The sequence below is a fragment of the Sinohyriopsis cumingii genome, chromosome 7 (assembly GCF_028554795.1).
Source record: "Sinohyriopsis cumingii isolate HCF-2022 chromosome 7, ASM2855479v2, whole genome shotgun sequence".
NCBI classification, from domain to species: domain Eukaryota; kingdom Metazoa; phylum Mollusca; class Bivalvia; order Unionida; family Unionidae; genus Sinohyriopsis; species Sinohyriopsis cumingii.
Window position 1 is genome coordinate 247,382 of NC_142967.1, and position 18,189 is coordinate 265,570.

Consider the following 18,189-nt stretch of genomic DNA (forward strand, 5'->3'; position numbering starts at 1 on the left):
AATATCATTTTTGATACCTATTTCAAATGGTCCATGATTTCCCAACATTTTTCCCTGGTTTATCTCAACTCTGTCATTTTCCGGTATTTGTCGCCTATGTTCACATTGGCCACTTCCAACTGTCTGGCCGTTATCGAAAGGGTTCTAATTGAAATTTAATTCATGCCCCAAACAAAATATATCCTGTCCCTCGTAGTCATCAGTTTATTGTAAGCATAGCCTATACGTCAGTCTAAACTGACCACGACATAATGTACTGTGAAATTATTTACAAAAATTTCACCATTACACAGCAAGTAGCCAGTCCGTGTGGCCAGTTGGATTTTTTATTGAATTGTAAAATGATATGCTTTTATGATATTAAAAGAAAGATTTGAAACCAAGTGAGACCCATTAATGCGATCACAAAAACAAAAGCAAGCATATACCACTACAATGACATGACTCCTTCTCAAAACAACCAGTACTAGGTAATGTGTAAGATATTTATATGAACCTGGTGAAGCTGAAGGGGTACAAAAGATCAACTGATTCTATTTGGAGTGTGACGATACATAAAATTTCCAACGTCGTAAGATCCACGGGTAGACCTGCAATCTACAGAGTAGATTCAACTGCTCCTTAACGTGGATTTGTACATAAACAATTACAAGTAATTCCTGAAGACACACAGTAACCACCGCCCTAGTTTGTGATCTAGCGCCATGACGTCGATTACATTCAAGACAGATCAGCATCACATTTTGGCATGTGAGACTAAGACTACTGTTAATTCTATCTACGATAAACTGTCTTGGATTATTATTTGAATACTGCCACAACATTACTGTTTTATAGCTCGCACAAGGATTATTCTGTCATTGTTTCAATGTCAAGATACATTCAGCATCGATATCAAAGTTGCGCTTTTTTTGTAGTCACACTGCTTATAACAAAGTTTGTCTTGCAACATCATCGTTAATTTCCTGAGTTTGATTATTATTTTCTGTGAAGTCTACAATAACTTTCCGCAGCTGAGATATTCTTCTGACTCAAGACACTGCGAGACAGTCTAAATCTGACCATTCTGTACGATCATCAACAATCCAAATATTAGTATCCGAAATAGTTAATCCTTGTGACGAATGAATCGTTATAGCATATCCTAGAGTCCATGGAGTTTTGTCCATTGTTAATTCGCTCTCAACAACACTCACAGGAGCTAAAACAATATCATTTAACACAAGATTTTGTTTGCTATCGTTATAACACCTATGCGAAATTTCCGAACAGAAATAAATAATGAGTTGTTTTGGAAATTTCCAATCCTTTCTAGAAAAATCGGTTCCAAACGTCGCTGTAATATTGTGTGACCCTTAAAAATATATTGTGCAGTTGATCAAGTACACGTTTATATTCTGACTTTGATGTCTTCGGAAAAACTATTAACATCTTTGACGAAACCGTCTTTATTACTAAACTTAACCATGCCTAATTACATGAAGCTTTTTACTATCAGACGCAACGAAAGTAGGTTCTATCGGACTCCATGGTTCTCTTTTTCGATATTCTGGAAGTTCTAAAATTATTCGTTTGTCAGTGCAGAAATCGACACGTTGTGATTATGGTGGTCCTTGATAAACAGGTGCGATCTATGGCCATTCTAATACGGTTATGATCGAAGATTGATATAAATCAGAGGCGTATTCTAACTAGTTTATTTTTATCGCGGCTTATAATGTTGGTTCGTGAACAGTTATAACTATTTTGATAGTGATATATTTGATTCTACATTGGAATTCATCGTTGATTTGTTCGACCTGATAACTGTCCTTAGATATGCTCACACCATTCAAGCCTGGTGTTCCATCTAGTTTACTTTTATACGAAAATACCAGAGAATTATTTGCTTGCAACTCAACAAATGAGCTTGATATCCTATTTGGCCAGCTATGATATAATCGTAATTGTACTGGTGCTATTTCTTTAGCTGAATAGCAGTTGGAAAGTTGACGCTAAACTCATGATTGATTGGGCTTGTTGATATCATCGTGGTGTTCAACGGAGTTGTATTAGCGACAGTCTGCTGTAGTAATTCTTGCAATGACAACATTATTGTTAAATCCTGATTCTAAATCAGATTCTAAATCCCGATTTTCTAAACCGGACGTAGATTCTGGCGGTCATTACCTTGTTGTAAATCTTAATCATTTCTGTGAACTAAGTATCTGATATTATTACATCGCTAAGACCTGACGATATCAATAAAGATAATTTGGAGTATGCATGCGTAGCTGTATTCAACTTTATTATATATTCATGCAATTTTGTATTTATACATGTAGATGATATTAAAAATACCCGCAATTGTTGTTGTAGCTGAAACACAAATTGTTACAACTGATGGTGATGTCATTGTTGTTGCTGATAGCAATACGCCTGTTTCAGCTATAACAGCGGACGCCGAATACACAATTTTGTCAACGATAACTACACGTCTGCGATATTTTCTTACTTTTATTGTATACTCGTCAACGATATTTTCCAGTTTGGTTTGCCACTTCACATACTTCGTTGTATCTGTAATGTCGAACGTCGATTGGGGAGTTCATTATATAGTAAGTGGTAGTTTATCGACTAATTCAAGACACCAATAATACAACAAATCTAATTTCTTTTCTTCGGACTCCCCAAGAAATGTTTCCTCGTTTTTTTTTTTTTTTTTGTTTTTTTTTTGCTCTAACATCACTATCATATCTCCAGAGGATCCAGTTAGAGGATAACGCCGTGAAATTGTGATATATATCGTAAATGTCGCAGTGCCGAGTACTGAGAACCTGTATATACCAGTAACTTTAGCGCGATGTTTGATGGATTTTATTGAGTGGTGTCCATGATGCTGATACAGACACTGCTGTATATTCTACACCATCAGTATTTTTTTTTATATCGGATAGTTCAATACCGATAACTTTTCTTTTCAAAGAAATCGTCCACAATTCCGTTTATTTTATTTTTCCGAAAATTTATAAACGATAGTTTATTATTAGAATATTCAGATCTAAATGTGGTCATTCCATCATTGATTGTCATCAACGATTTCATCATCGGAATGTTGCTATCATCGACTTTTTCCCCGCTGCAGCGTCATTTCTTGATAATGGTTCTCCAAGACCAATACTTTTTATTAGTAGTCATATTGAGATAACCAGTCATTGTATCACCTGCGGTTAGTAAACGATCATTGATCTCAGTTCTGATCATGTTGTTGTTGCTATCTACGTAACTTTCTTTTACCACATCATCGTCAGGTTTTGGTTCTTTCACGTTAATAATTGTGTTTTTACTCATGCTGAGACCACCATACATAATATATCAAATTACTTTTTATGCGTGCAGTAATATCTCGCATGAGTGTTAAGACTGATTCGTCTGATTTTTTAACGTTACCGTTTTTAGCAAACACCACTAAGTTATCTTCGTTCGCATCTGGAACCTGCGGGATAATATCTGTCTACGGGATGTTGCTCGTCTTTAATCGTCCTTGTTTATCCTAAAAAATAACGAATTCATTTTGGTCTACATTTGAGAGACTGAAAAGGTTAGCGAGTTCATCCTTGACCTCGTCAGTGGTTGCATATTTAGATTAGTCGTTAGAGGTTTGCCCTGAGTCTTACCCATAGTAGATTTTCCGTATATATCTACCATTTTACTTTAAGATCTGTTAAAAACGACGATGGACGGCTATACCGTCTACTTGTATGCTCGCGCACGACTTTATGAGGTGGTGTCCCTAACGATGTCAGGACCATGACACAGCATCGAGCACAGCGAGTACTTTACGGCCACATATTGACGGATCGGTTATTGTCTGTGTTGGTAATGTTGAATACCAGATCAGAGTGTTTTGAACATGAGTGCTTTGAACTCTGCCGACTTATTTTTAAAATTCTTTTGTTGGAACCAATCCATGCGAATCAAAATAAACAATTCCACCTGGATCAATCGCGTATGCAACCCAACGAATATCTGGACCAGAACTTCCATCGAGATTAATGATACCGGTTTCAACACGGTTTGGTTGTTTTGGTAATTGGTGACGTATGCAGTTTTTTATATTTAATCACTCAGAAGTATCAATTAAATCAAAACTGGACATATAAAGGAGACGTTTGGCATCTAACCAAATGTTATGGGAAGTCTTAAACCCTTTCGTAACTTTAGTGGGGAGTTCCTGGCAATTCCTGGCAGTCTTTCTTTCCCTTTTTTTTAAAGTCTATATTCCGTGACCTGTTGCTTTCTTTAGTGCCATCCCAGCATCAGTTCCAACAGCACCAAGTATAGCTGCTTTCCCAACAGCCTGGGCTGCAGAGGCTATCAATTCTGGTATAACTGCAAAAAGTGGAAATATACAACCCGTCTTTACTGCGTCTTTAATGGCACCTGTAGAGAGATTAAGTCGTACGCCTCTTTGTGATTGATGGCGTTAATGAAGTGCCTGAGTTGACGTTCATTCAGTGATAGTTTATTTGGACCACCTCTGATCTGATCTTTTTTAGTGATATATTTATTCTACATTTATTTGCTGATATTGATCTTTTTAAAAATCTGACCAGGAGTCAGACTGGCACTAACGTGATGCTATCACATTATAATATTATGTTCGATTTAATTAAATATTTTCTACTGGGGCATCAATAACTCTCATTCGTCCACCAACACATTCAAGTAACATTGTTTTATCTCAGAGTATAATAGCGATTGCTTTATAACCATCAGCGGGCAGTCGAGCTACACGAGCTCGGAAGCATTGATTTTGTCAAGATGGCCGCTATCGCTTAACCGGCTTGAAGCAGCTGTTCCGTTTTCGTGTGTCGTTTTTCATGATATATGTGCTTGTTGTCTGTCTTTGTCTACGTTATTGTATTCATCGTGTATTGGCTGTTTAGTTCGTATGTGTTTCTTCATCTCCTTGCTTTGGAAACGAGAAGAATTAGACTTTTGCTCAGCTGTCTTGCTCCACTGCTACAACTTCCTTTCTTGTTGAACAAATCGCCATCACGTGAAACTCGTCAGTCAGTCCGTTTATGCTATGATGGACTCTCATTAATTGCTTTAAATGACCACTCCTTGGCTCTCCACACTACATTGTGCTCTACGCTAAACGAACTGGGACTATATTAATCATTACTTAAATGTAAACATAAGCGAAAAAAAGAAACATTGTTTCAAACCTGGCCGGTGTAGAACAGGAAGAAGAATTCTAGTTATCTCCATTATACCCTTCACGGATCAACAATTTAAAAATTCGATCGTTAATTTAGATAACCTAATTCAAATCCCTATTAAATCGTCAACCTTTGTGTCAACTAACCAGGATATACCTCTGTGTACTGCATTATTCAATGCCCAATCAGTAGGACCACCGAATATGTGCAAAGAAATATTTAATTTTATCCGCGCTCAGAATGTCGACACACTTTTTTGTCTGACAGAAACATGGTTAAAATATCAGGCGATGAGCCTACGTTCGCGGATCTAACACCCACTGGTTACTCCATCAAGTCGTTTCCCCGCACTCTCGCGGATGTCGAATTGCTGTCATCACAAAGAACCCCATGATCAAACGTCTTAACCGCACCACTGCTTTCAGTTTCTACCAAACATCGTTTGAACTAGTCTAAACAACACTCACGCTGGAGTATGGAAATTCGATAGGTGGCAATCTGATTATTCTTGGAGATTTCAGCTTTCACTTTGACCGTCCCGGAAACACAGATGCATCAAAACTCCTAGATTCCATTAATGTTTTCAACCTCAAACAGCCGGTTAACCATCCCACCCATGAACATGGTCATATTTTAGACTGGATTCTTCATAGACCTGATGATAATATTCTACATTCCTCTCTGGTATCCCACAAACTTGCATCAGATCACCTCTGCATTATATGCCATCTTGACCTATCAGTCCCTAACCCTCCACCTTTATTTGCTACTAAGAGAAACCTCAGTATGATAAATAGAACCAAACTAATGCATGCCATCCAAGCAAACCTAACAACTTGCTTACCTCCTTCAGCAGAACAACTCGATAACTGCCCGAGTTCATTGCTCGACAAACATGCCCCAGCCATAAAGTGCAGAAGATCAATTCAGAAGTGTTCTCCACGGTAAAGCATTGCTAGAGACCAGCTTTGCACTGCTAAAACAGACCGCCATAAAGCTGAGAGGCTTTGGCTTTCCACCAGACTCACTATTCATAAGCCGCTAAGAAGAACATCACAAAGATAGTCCATGCAGTGAAATCAGCCCACTACAGTCCTAAGATCATAGAAAGTTCCAGCTGCAGAGCGCTCTTCGATATTACTAACAAACTAGTATCAAGGAACAAATGTACATCACTTCCAACTACTTTCTCTCCAGTCGACCTTCTGGACGTGTTTGCAAATTTCTTTCGTGACGAAGTACAAACCATTAGAAATAAGCGTGACAGCACAATTTCAATCGACTCGTCATCATCATACAGTTGGGATACAGATTTTCAGCGGCAACCATTAGCAGTATTTGAACCTGTCTCTATGGATTTAGTACGTACAATCGTGATGAAGAGTGCACCAAAGTCATTTGAACTTGATCCAATTCCAACATCACTGCTGCTTGAGTGCTTAGATCCAGTATTGCCGTCACTAACTGATATTAATACCTCTGTTTCATCCGGGGAATTCCCATCATTTTTCAAAACTGCCATTGTAAAGCCTCTGCTGAAGAAACCAACACTAGACCATAACGATTTAAAAAAACTACCGCCCAGTTTCAAATCTCCCATTCATATAAAAAATCTTAGAAAAGGTTGTTCTATCCCAGCTTGCATCTCATCTAAATTTAAACAGTCTTTTTAGCAATGTACAATCTGCATATCACCATTGCCTCAGTACTGAAATTACTCTTCTAAACGTAGCTAAAGACATTGTCTCTGTGGCACTGTTAAATAACGCTATGACACCATCATCAACAAAATCAACTCTATCACCACTTCCGCATGTTGTGTTATCTGCTTTCAAAGTCTGCTTTCGTTCTCATTGAATGCCTCGGCGAGCAAGAAATATCTATTTGTATCCTAAACTTGCAACTCAATTCTTCCTCGTTCGTTTGGTACACGTGCGTAATAAAAATAATATTGATTCATCTTTGAGAATTGGTGCATCCATGTGAAATGCAGGATCAGATACGCGTTTGAACATCTTTATTATATTTGTTATCGTCTGAAACAATTACCACCTCCCACTATCAGACAAGCAGTTATATCTTTTTCTTTTTCTGACATGCGACATCAGCAAACTCTGCTAGATTTTTATTTGCAGCTTGATTTATTATTTTACCAACATTTTCAGGCATAACTTTGGTCTATCCTTGATTGATGAGAATGCTTTACTAGCAACATCACCAACAGCACAAATACCTTTATCACGAACAACATAATTAACTTTCATTGATAATTGTTTTCTACCCGTATTGCCTTTGTTGCTATCCTTCTAAATAGACCCTGAACTAAATTACCGAGTCCATCATCGTAGATCGCTTTGTACATTGGTAATCACGAATTTATCACCCTCACCATGATCGGTCCACGTTGAGCATTATATATGATCATCTTATTTTATTGTTACTGATCTAATTACATACCATATATCACATGGATAATTATCAACGATTTCATCAATGAGAGACAGATGAACAATAATGTCATTGATACCGTTTCTCAATAATCGTTGACAAATATCAGCTGCTTCACTGATGAATTCTGTGCAATTATTACCAGCTCGTGTTCCTCCAATGAGGATTTCTAGTCGTTTAACATCTGCAAGTACGTTATTCGGACATAATTTATCGGGTAACGGAAGGGTTTGTTTTTACACTGCCAGTGGCAAGACCTTTTCCGGACTTTTTGCCTGTTGTTGCAATTATGGTTGTGGTTACTGTAACCGTGTAAGGTAGTTATTTATTCCATGGATAAATTAAATATATATTGTTTCACCATTTCGGGCCTGATCAACTCCGTAGTGTATGCGATACATCCATTTTGTACCAGATTTCACTACCTACATCATAATCAGCCTACTCAGGTTTCAGAACTTTGTTTCGCTGATTCAAACTGTTCACGGCAAATGCAGATAATTCTTTGATGTTTTTAATTTTCTACATGAAGGCATTACTATTTTTGGTAAATTTATCATTCACTTCAGTTCTGACTCTTGCTGGTTCTGATTCTGGTTCTGGTTCTGGTATAAGATCCTTTATATCAGCTACTTCATAACGAAGCTTTTTGACACCCTCAAGTATTTCTTGCGTTTGTGGTTGATATGTAGCACCAGCTATTTCACCTGGAAGTTCTCGTAGAATCCTTTTTGTTTGCTTAGTTCTTTTAACGATTTGCTTTAACGTGAGAAGAAGACCTTTGGTAGCCTTTGTAACTCCTTCGGTAGCCTTCGTAACCGGTTTAAATAATTGTTCTGTACCTTCTGTGAATTCCACCTAAGGCTCCTGATGCGCTTGTAGTTGTTGTTTGACAGAATCGCCGACGGGGAGATATTTCTTGTTTACCTCTAGTTTCTCTCAAGCTAATCTAGTTTTGTGAGATTCCATTATTTATATAATAATGATTTAATTACGCACACACTATAGCAACAAGGAGGGTGACGACCAACAATGAGTGCACGGGTGGGTAAACGAATACACGTACCAATTTGAAAACACGAGCGACAAAGACAAAGTAACAAAACGAACTAACCAAATTAGAGAAAATCTCGGTTGGTTAGAGGCTTCGGTTTGCGTTATGGACTTTATATTTTCATTTTTCGTAGGAAGCTTTATTTTCAAAAAAGACTGTTCCATAATTGGTTCATTCACCCTCTCTGCTGCTGAAATTAGTCAACGATTCACTTTGATCACCTATAATTAGTGATTAACCGTTGCCGACTATGACCACCCCGCAAAAATAAGCAACTGGACATAATTTTGATAAAGTGTAGTATGGTGACAGCTGGTAGGGGTAATATTCGGACAGACAGCTGGAATGATAATATCAGGCAGGCAGAAAGGATGCAGCAGACAGTCAGGACACCATGAGCCACCACGGCTTGCTTTGGACGCATTTTAATTACTACAACCGAAGTAGTACACAAACACGCACAACATAAGGAGACGTACATGGCAGTATCTGCCGAAAAACGACTATAATTAAAACAACAACAACGATGATGATATATCCAGTAAGTAAGGATACTGAACAAACGTTTCAGTAAGAAATTAAACACGACTATAGTTCGTTCCACACAGCATCTCGAATTTTATCATATTTGTAACTCATTAAGTTGTCAGGTAAGCGTCATTAAATGTAGCTAGAAGTACCTAATTCGTTTCACACGAAGTATTTAGTCTATTAGCATCATGCGATATTATTTAGCCGAATCGATTCCAAAAATATTTGTCAAACACGAGCCCGAAGTGAAGATACCTTTTACGGACAACGACACGGTTACGATCCACGATTCACGATTCAATGACTCGTATCAGTGGGATATGATCAACACAGTTTTCTTGTAGGTATTTGATGGTAGCACATGATGAAACTTGTAATTTACCCTTGCTGTTTTACTCGGAAGATAAAATTTGGACTCCTTGCTGTTGATTTTGTTTGCAAAAAACCCACAGCAAAACAACTGCAAAAAATCAAACAAACAACAAAACAAACGCAACAACTACTAAATCTGAAGATACAGTTTGAGGGCTGAAAGGCGATTCCGCTTCTGATAACTATACATTAATTGCTGATACCGGTGTAGTTTGGGGTTGATGAATTACATAATTAACATTCCAGTTTTGGCGCGAGTCATTATAATAACTTCAAAATTGACATTTATCGATGGAATAAATAGAGATCTAAGCAGCAGTATAGAATATAACAATTTAATCAATTATAGTAAACAAAAATAAATAAATCAAAGCCGTTAGTATGTTGGGGCTGATTGATACCTTAAATTCTCATATAATGCGGTACCGCTCCGGTGGCCTAGTGGTTAAAGCGTCCACCTCGGATGCGGGAGGTCGTGGATTCGATCCCCGGTCTAGTCATACCAAAGACTTGCAAAAATAAATGCTTCAGCGGGTAAGAAATATCTACTTGTATCTTGAATTTGTAATTCAACTCGCCCACGCTGATTTGGTTGTCGTGCGTCATAAGAATAAAATTGGTAATCGAGTATAGATTCATCTTTAAAAACCCGTGCGTCTATATCGAACGCTGGATCGGATACACGTTTAAACATTTTATTATAATTGTTATCGTCTAACACGAAGATCACTTCCTGCTATCAAACTTGAAGCTATATTTTTTTCTGTTTCACCAGCCAAGTCTGATAGTTTTTGATTTGCGGTTTGATTTATTATTTTACTGACATTTGCAGGCATAACTTCAGTTCTGGCCAGTTTCACTGGTGGTTGTGGTTTTTATTCATGTTAATCGAGCTAGTCTATCCTTGATTGTCGAGAACGGTTTACCGGCAAGATTACCAATAGCGCCGATGCCTTTATCACGAACAGTCTCACTAGCCTTCATCCTAATTGTTGTACAATCGGTATTGCTTTTGGGGCTATCCTTCCAAATAGACCTTGAACAACATCACCAAGTCCATCTCCGTAAATCGCTCATGACATCATCATTCAACCAGGGAACGTCGACCGGTGAACAACTCCATCTCCGTTTATCGCTCATGACATCATCATTCAGCCAGGGAACGTCGACCGGTGAACATCGTGAGAGCAGGGCAAGGCAGCCGACCACGTGCTACGAAGCAGTGCAGTGCAGCCTTCTACCACCGTGACGCGAGCAATAATATTTTCGACATGCTGCAAAGAAAACAGTTTGCAGCATATGTAATTCAACAGGACGCACAAAGGGCATTGAAGCATGGAGTTACAATGGGAGACAGAACGACACAGAAAAAAAGAAACCGGAGCGCTCGTTTACTAGAAAAGTAGAGAAGAGGCAGGAGTGAGGAGTGGACTTAGCTGCGACACGTGGGCCGTGACCAACCTGTATCAAATAAGAAAAAAAGAGGTGGCGCGACCATATACACACGGAGCCTGCAGCCCACGGAAACCTAACGACCCAGCCATTTTCAACCGTTCAAAAGTAGCGGTAAACCAGAAACTTGAGTATTAGCACAGTATCAACGCTGATGCCGGAAAGAAAAGTCGGAGCTGATAAAAAATTCAGTGGAGACCAAACCGGACCTGGTGACGTTCCCGAACTCGATTTGAAAAGGTCGAGCAACGTATCAAATTGCCTGGTTGAATGTCGGGTTCTCATTTTGGTTAGAGAACCAGTTTGATAATATCTATTTCATAACTACCTAATTTGACTTATTTTGGTACCGCCGTCAAAATTTTCATACTCAATTTAAACTATGCGTGACTCAAACTGATACAAGTCGTTTAGACTTTACTGACTGGTTCCATTTACATTTCATTTACACTTTGTACACTAAATTCAATCTTGTTCGTCAAAATTTATTCAAAATTAATAACTATTTGAATTTGATTAATTGCAGAGGTGGCTCACACATTATTGGTATTTTTATTGTCCATTAGTACAACTGGACTTGATTCGAAATAAGTACGGGCTAGCGTTTCGGGAGGTACACAACATCCATGGCTGGCTTGTCGAGCACCTTTCCTCCTTTACCACGCTCGGATTTCGTTCACGTGGCAAGATGTGCAATGATTTCCACTTGCCACACGACCAGGTGTCCTAATGTGACGTCATCGCAGCTGACCAATCGCAGCGTACGTTACATACTGCTTGGGTTGACACCTGGGGCGAACTTAATGCAAACTGAATCTATACTAACATGAGTGCGTGCTTTCACTGTTCCCACTCATGTAAGAGCCTTACATTTAGGTTGTTAAGAACAAAACAGTTCTACAATCTAACGGCTATAATCAAGAAGTACTCTGTGAGTACATAAATGCCTGGGGGATGTGGCACCATTCCTTCCCCCAGGAGTAATCAAAAAGGTGCCTGTGGCACCATAAACAAGAGGTACATGTCTATTGCAGACGAACACCTCTATAATTCAATTAAACAAAAAACGTAAATCGCTATGTAAGTTGGTAATCGTGTGTTCACTACCCTGACCATTACGGGTCTACGTTGTGCATTGTGTACAATCATTTTTTAAATTACATTTTGATTAATTAGTTGTTTTAGTCGCTGTGATAATCATCAGCAATTTCATCAATGAGAGAACGATAAATGTTGCGATCCATAATACCGCCAGTAAATAATCTTCGACAAATACCAGATATTTTATTAACAATTTCCGGCGAATTATTTCCAGCACGTTTTCCTCCAATTAGAACATCTAATCTATCTACGTCGGTAAGAACACTGTTAGGACAAGCAATAAGACCACCTCCTGCTGGCGTCGTTGAGTAAAATCCACTTCCAGTAGTGCCTGACGTAGGTTCATAAATTTCATCAGGGTCATCATGTCGCTGTTTAGCTTCTTCAATGGTCACATTTGTGGTTTTAGCTATTCTTTTATATCTCTCCTCTCTTTCTCTCTCTCATTACATTTTGTTTAAAGTCAACAAAATCCTGACTAGTAGTATCTAAAGAACTTCGATTTTTATGGGCGGCATATGCTGTAGTAATCCATTTTTCAGGTTCTCCCCGTTCAACGAAAGTTTTTTTTCCAAACATCTTTCTCTACTTCTAAAAAAAGGAGCAATTAATGATGATGTTGATCGATTATTAAGTGATGCATGATATTGTTTAGCAAATATAGTTCTATAACCAATATTTTCTTGCTCAGGAGGTGGTAGTTTTGGTTGTGACTGAGCAATAATTCGTGAAGGAGATTGTGGTTTTGATTGTTCTCGCTCTATTTGTTGCTGTGATGAAGGAAGTAGATAGGAAGGTTGTTGCTAGGGAGGTTGTGGTTCTGATTTCTTGGTAGCCTTGGTAGTTTTTGTTTCTCATCTTCTAAGTGCTGTAAAAAAATTGTATTCCCCTAGCATAATTAATGTAGTTTATATCGTTACTATCTACTTGATCAGGTCCTTGATGTACACAAAACACCCAATTATACCATGTGTTACGATTAACACCTTTAACACGTTTAGGGTTTAACAAATTTCTTCTTCGAGCATAACATAACACAGCAAACGCAGATCATTTAACGTTATCTTTATGACAATTTATTTTGTATTTCCTCAACACCTTTATCAGTAAATTTTACCATAAATGTAACACCGTTTCTTCCCTTTAGTTTTTATATAGATTCATTTATATCAGCTAATTCATCAAGTATTTCTTCACCTATAGGAGGAGGCTGTATAAGATCGTGTCATTATTGATTTAATAATGATTTAATTATAGCAGCAGAGGAGGCGCGACCACAAATAAGTGTCCCGACGGGTAAACAAAGTTTTTAAAAAAAGACAACAGTTTGACGTTATTGACCTTTTTCGTTTTCGCAGGAAGCCTTAATTTTCAAAACTGGACTTTCCAGCAGTGATATCTTCACCCCCACCCCTTTTTGTTTCTCCATTTATTTTCGTAGGAATCCTTAGTTTTCTTAGTTTTCAAAAAATGGACCTTCCAGCAAGTGGTCTGTTCGTCTCCTCTGCTGCTGAAAGCGAAGCGATAGTACCACTGACGAAACGAATAGATTAAGCGAAATGACCAACCATACAAACTGACCATCAGAGAGAGAGAGAGAGAGAGAGAGAGAGAATGTGTGTTTTGAAGTACCGATTTTCAATACAAGTGCTTCAGCTCAGATATAGATCAAAGAGTTATTCTGTATAAGGGAGGGAAATATTGCAGGATAAATAAGAGCTATATATGGTTTGTGTCCCCTGCTGTGTAAGAGCAAAACTTTTTATTAAAATAAGTTTTTTTTACAAACATCAGAGGACATTACCTGGATCATTTGAGTTCAAACTGACAAGTCGACTGTCCAGCCAACACAGACTGAGAGAGAGAGAGAGAGAGAGAGAGAGAGAGAGTTCCGATATTTTAGTATTGAAAAATGATCCGTTTTAGAACCTTACTATGGGTTACGAAACAAAAACAAAAAGAAGCATAAAAAGATTACAGAATATGTTTGTGAAGAAATCTACAGAACAGCTGTCTGGTCTCGATAGGCTAAAATACCATGGAAAGTGAACGCATTCCATTATAACGACTCCGGTTCGTCAATGCAAAGTTACCTGTTGTAAGCACAAAAATAAAGTTCAAGGTTTTCATGAAGCTCAAATTCTTTTTTCTCACACTCGAAATATTTCCTCATATTTTTTGTCCTGATTATTAAGACGTCACTCATCACTGTTCTTGGGAGAACCGAAGCGAAAATCTACTGTTTAAGCTCTAAATTTATGCATACACACGCGGTATCCTTGATATATCCCGATATGTATACATATTTCCTTTAAAAGAAACTATGCTCGCCGAGCTTAAACGGTTATCTTCTTTGGTCTTTTCATTCCCACTGGCTCTCGGTATTCACTGATTAATAATTGTTATATATATATATATATATATATATATATATATATATATATATATATATATATATATATATATATATATATATATCTATATATATATACAAAGCAGAGTAGGCAACCATTCACCAAATACTATATTTTAGTGTATCTATTATAGTGCATGTTGTTGTTGTTGTTGTTGTGGGGTTTAACGCCATTTTTCAGCACACGAAATATATACAAAGCTTAGTAGTCATTCACTCACCAAATGCTATATTTTAGTGTATCTATTATAGTGCATGTTGTTGTTGTTGTTGTTGTGGGGTTTAACGCCATTTTTCAGCACACGATAGTCTATCCATGGCGGCCAGTATTAATGGTGGAGGAAGAACCCGGGAAAATCCCGGGGAGAACCACCGACCCAGGAGAAGCTACTGGCAAGCTTTCTCATATACCCACATTGGTCGAATCCTAGACTCGAACACACGCAGACACAGGTGAGATGGCAGTGTTTCGTAACGGACAGCGCCACTAGGGGCCCCTATTATCGTTTATGCACAGATGAAGATATTATCCCTTGTGCGAAACAGGTCCCCAAACCCTCCAACGAACACAGTAGCGTCTTAAGAGTAATTGGTGCCTGGGGGTCAGTAACATAAATGGTACCCAAGTTGACGATGATGTTCTAAAGGGCAAGAATAAGACGTCCGAAGGACCGAAGTCGGGGAGGGTTGGGGCTAGTGACCGCTCCTACTAGCTATAGGGTTTGGGTGAGCGTTGTGAGCTTCTCTCCCAGTGGGGCTGGCCGCCAACGATTTTCCTGCAATTTAATGCCATTTGGTGGCCTTTCCTGATATCTAATTTCTGTCATTCACTGCTATTTTGGTGCTCCAAGGCTTTTGTCGCCCGGAGCAACCGTCCCGTCCGCATCCTACACCCCTTTAGTACGCCACTAAACAAACACACCACGGAGTGGGCATTCCCCCTTACAAGTTGTTATAATGCATTGCACAGGAGTATATATTATTCCAGACAGACACACACACACACACACACACACACACGCAATAGAACGGACATATTCCTGACAAACGGTTACAAATGCATTGTATGCACTAGTGAAGATATTACCCCATGCGTAGATCACATGCTATTTTACGCACGTGTTATCAGATATACTTATTTGTCCGTCAATAGGGGGAATGAGTTGCTGTGATTTACGATGTTTTGCCCAGCACACATTCAGACCACTAACAATATAATAGTTTGATTTACGATGTTTTGTACTATGAATATCCAAACTAGCATGATCAAAATTTCGTGATTTGAGATGTTTTGAAATGCGTATATTCAATATAGAAAGAATGGAATCTCATAATATACGGCTGATCAAAGAGTTACCAAAGAAAGAATTCATATTATAGAGCAGTTACTCATGCAATTTTGTAGTCGTGGGATTGGTGGTATTGTCTTTTAGAACTTTACCCATTGAAATTGCTAGGTTGAAAAATCGTACGGTTCGAATTCCGAGCGTATCATGAAATTTATGTTATCTCCAGTCAATTAATGAATCGAGTGTGCTAATTATTTTTTTATTATTTATATTGTATTGTTGTTGTTATTCAGCCTGAGGAAAAATATGACTCAGAAGGAATTTAACCTTTGACCGTCTCATCCTTATATCTTTCTTAAAAGACATGTGATTAAGTTAAGGATTTAACAGAAGAAATTATTCAAGTTTAGTTTTGGAGCAGAAACCTTAGCGGCAGGGTTACTAACTGTGACCTCTTCCTTTTAAACCTCTGACGGCCCATGATTATTGACCTTCTTAACAGCAAATCTTTAGAAATGAAGATGAGAGCAGAAAAGTAGGCGTAAAGACAAGTATGCATACCGACAAGTAAGTATACGGATTGAGAGACGACATTACTGCATGGCCCGATCAGGTCAAGTGTTGGGGGTGGGGGTGGGGCTCAAAAATTTCAAAAGGGTACCAAAGCAAAAGTCTATGTGTATATTTACTCAAGGTGTGCATAATACCCCCAAAACATACGAAAGTATAAAACGATGATCAACTTTCAAGTGACAATTGACTGTACGTTTGTGTGTGTGTACGTTTATTTTTCTGGACTAACTGGACAGTTTATCTGGTGAATTTTCATCCAACAATGACCTATTACAGAAAAATGAGAATAATTTTACACTGAAGATGCAAATAAAAACAAACTAATGATTTTTTTTGTAGAAAGCATGCACGTGCGAGTTTGACTGCGGCAGTCAGGTTAATTCCTTATACAACTGGTGGCTTTTATATTCAACCAACACTGCCACCAACCCCTCCTTTTTACCTTTATTTTTGACAAGAAAGAACTATTTTGAATATTTTCCTCTGACAAGGCAGTTACAATAATCAGTATGTGCCTTATGCAAGAATAAAGTTCACTAGTACTATAACAACTAAGCATACTTGTCATGACCCTTCAACCATCTCGATTTTTAGATATTTACCTCTGTAGCAGACATACATAACTACGTGTGACAAGTCAGCTGTTCATTTGCAGCCCAAGTTACACATTTGAACTCCAATGCTAGTCTAACTGTGACAGGCACTCACCGAATAAGCCGACCCATTTTCAAGCCTAATTCAAAGTAAATCTAAACCACATTACAGACGTAGCTTCTGTGTGAATTTATAAATGCTAGGCTTGTGATAATTAGGTTCATGCCTTCTACCTTAAAAATTAGGGAGGTGTCAAAATACGAAACTATCCAGTGAGACCTTTGCTGGGTTTGGGGTGGGGGCCGGAAACCCCGGACTCCCACCCCGCCAATTGGCCCTGTTACTAGTGCCACGTACAATCATAACATTTTAGTAGGAAATCGGCGACGGAAGGAAATTATGCATTCTAAAGTATATTACAAAAACACTTTTTTATGCAAATGTTGACATTTTTGCCCCTTCTAGCACATTTTGTGAATGGTTAATGATAGTACATACCTATGGGGAACGTGGAGAGGAAAATACGGATTCCAGATGATGTAAATTACCAGCATTTCTTTATACAGGGATTGTATTATTTTAGTCAGCAAACAAGTTATTGATTCGCGCTATGAATTAACGGTTCATGTAAAGTAATAGTCATATCTGAGATTATCACACAGTTAGTACTAGTACTGGTTCCTATTTACCTGTCAACATGTAATTGGATTTAAAATAGTGTCGTATTACCTTGAGTGTGTGTGATTTGGATTTTCAACGTAGTTTTAACAATTTTCAATCATGTCGCTACGATGTCTGCAATGTGGCAGTTTATTGCGTTGTCTAGCACTGGTGCATCATGCCGCAGTCATGTAGCATCTCTCCCACCCAGAATCATTATCCTGACACCAGGCCGACCAGTCCTAACATTAACCTTTTAATGCCGAGCACCAAGCGAGGTAGCTATTAGTACCACTTTTATAAGTCTTTGGTATGACTAGACCGTGGATCGAACCCACGACCTCCCGCATCCGAGACGGACGCTCTAACCATTAGGCCATCGGAGTGGTGTATTGCTTTGTGTTCGGCCGTCTAATGTAAAGCTCTCGAAAAACTTAACTTCATGAGTACAAATAGGACCGATGTTTTAACGAGCTTTTTATGAAAAGTATTGAC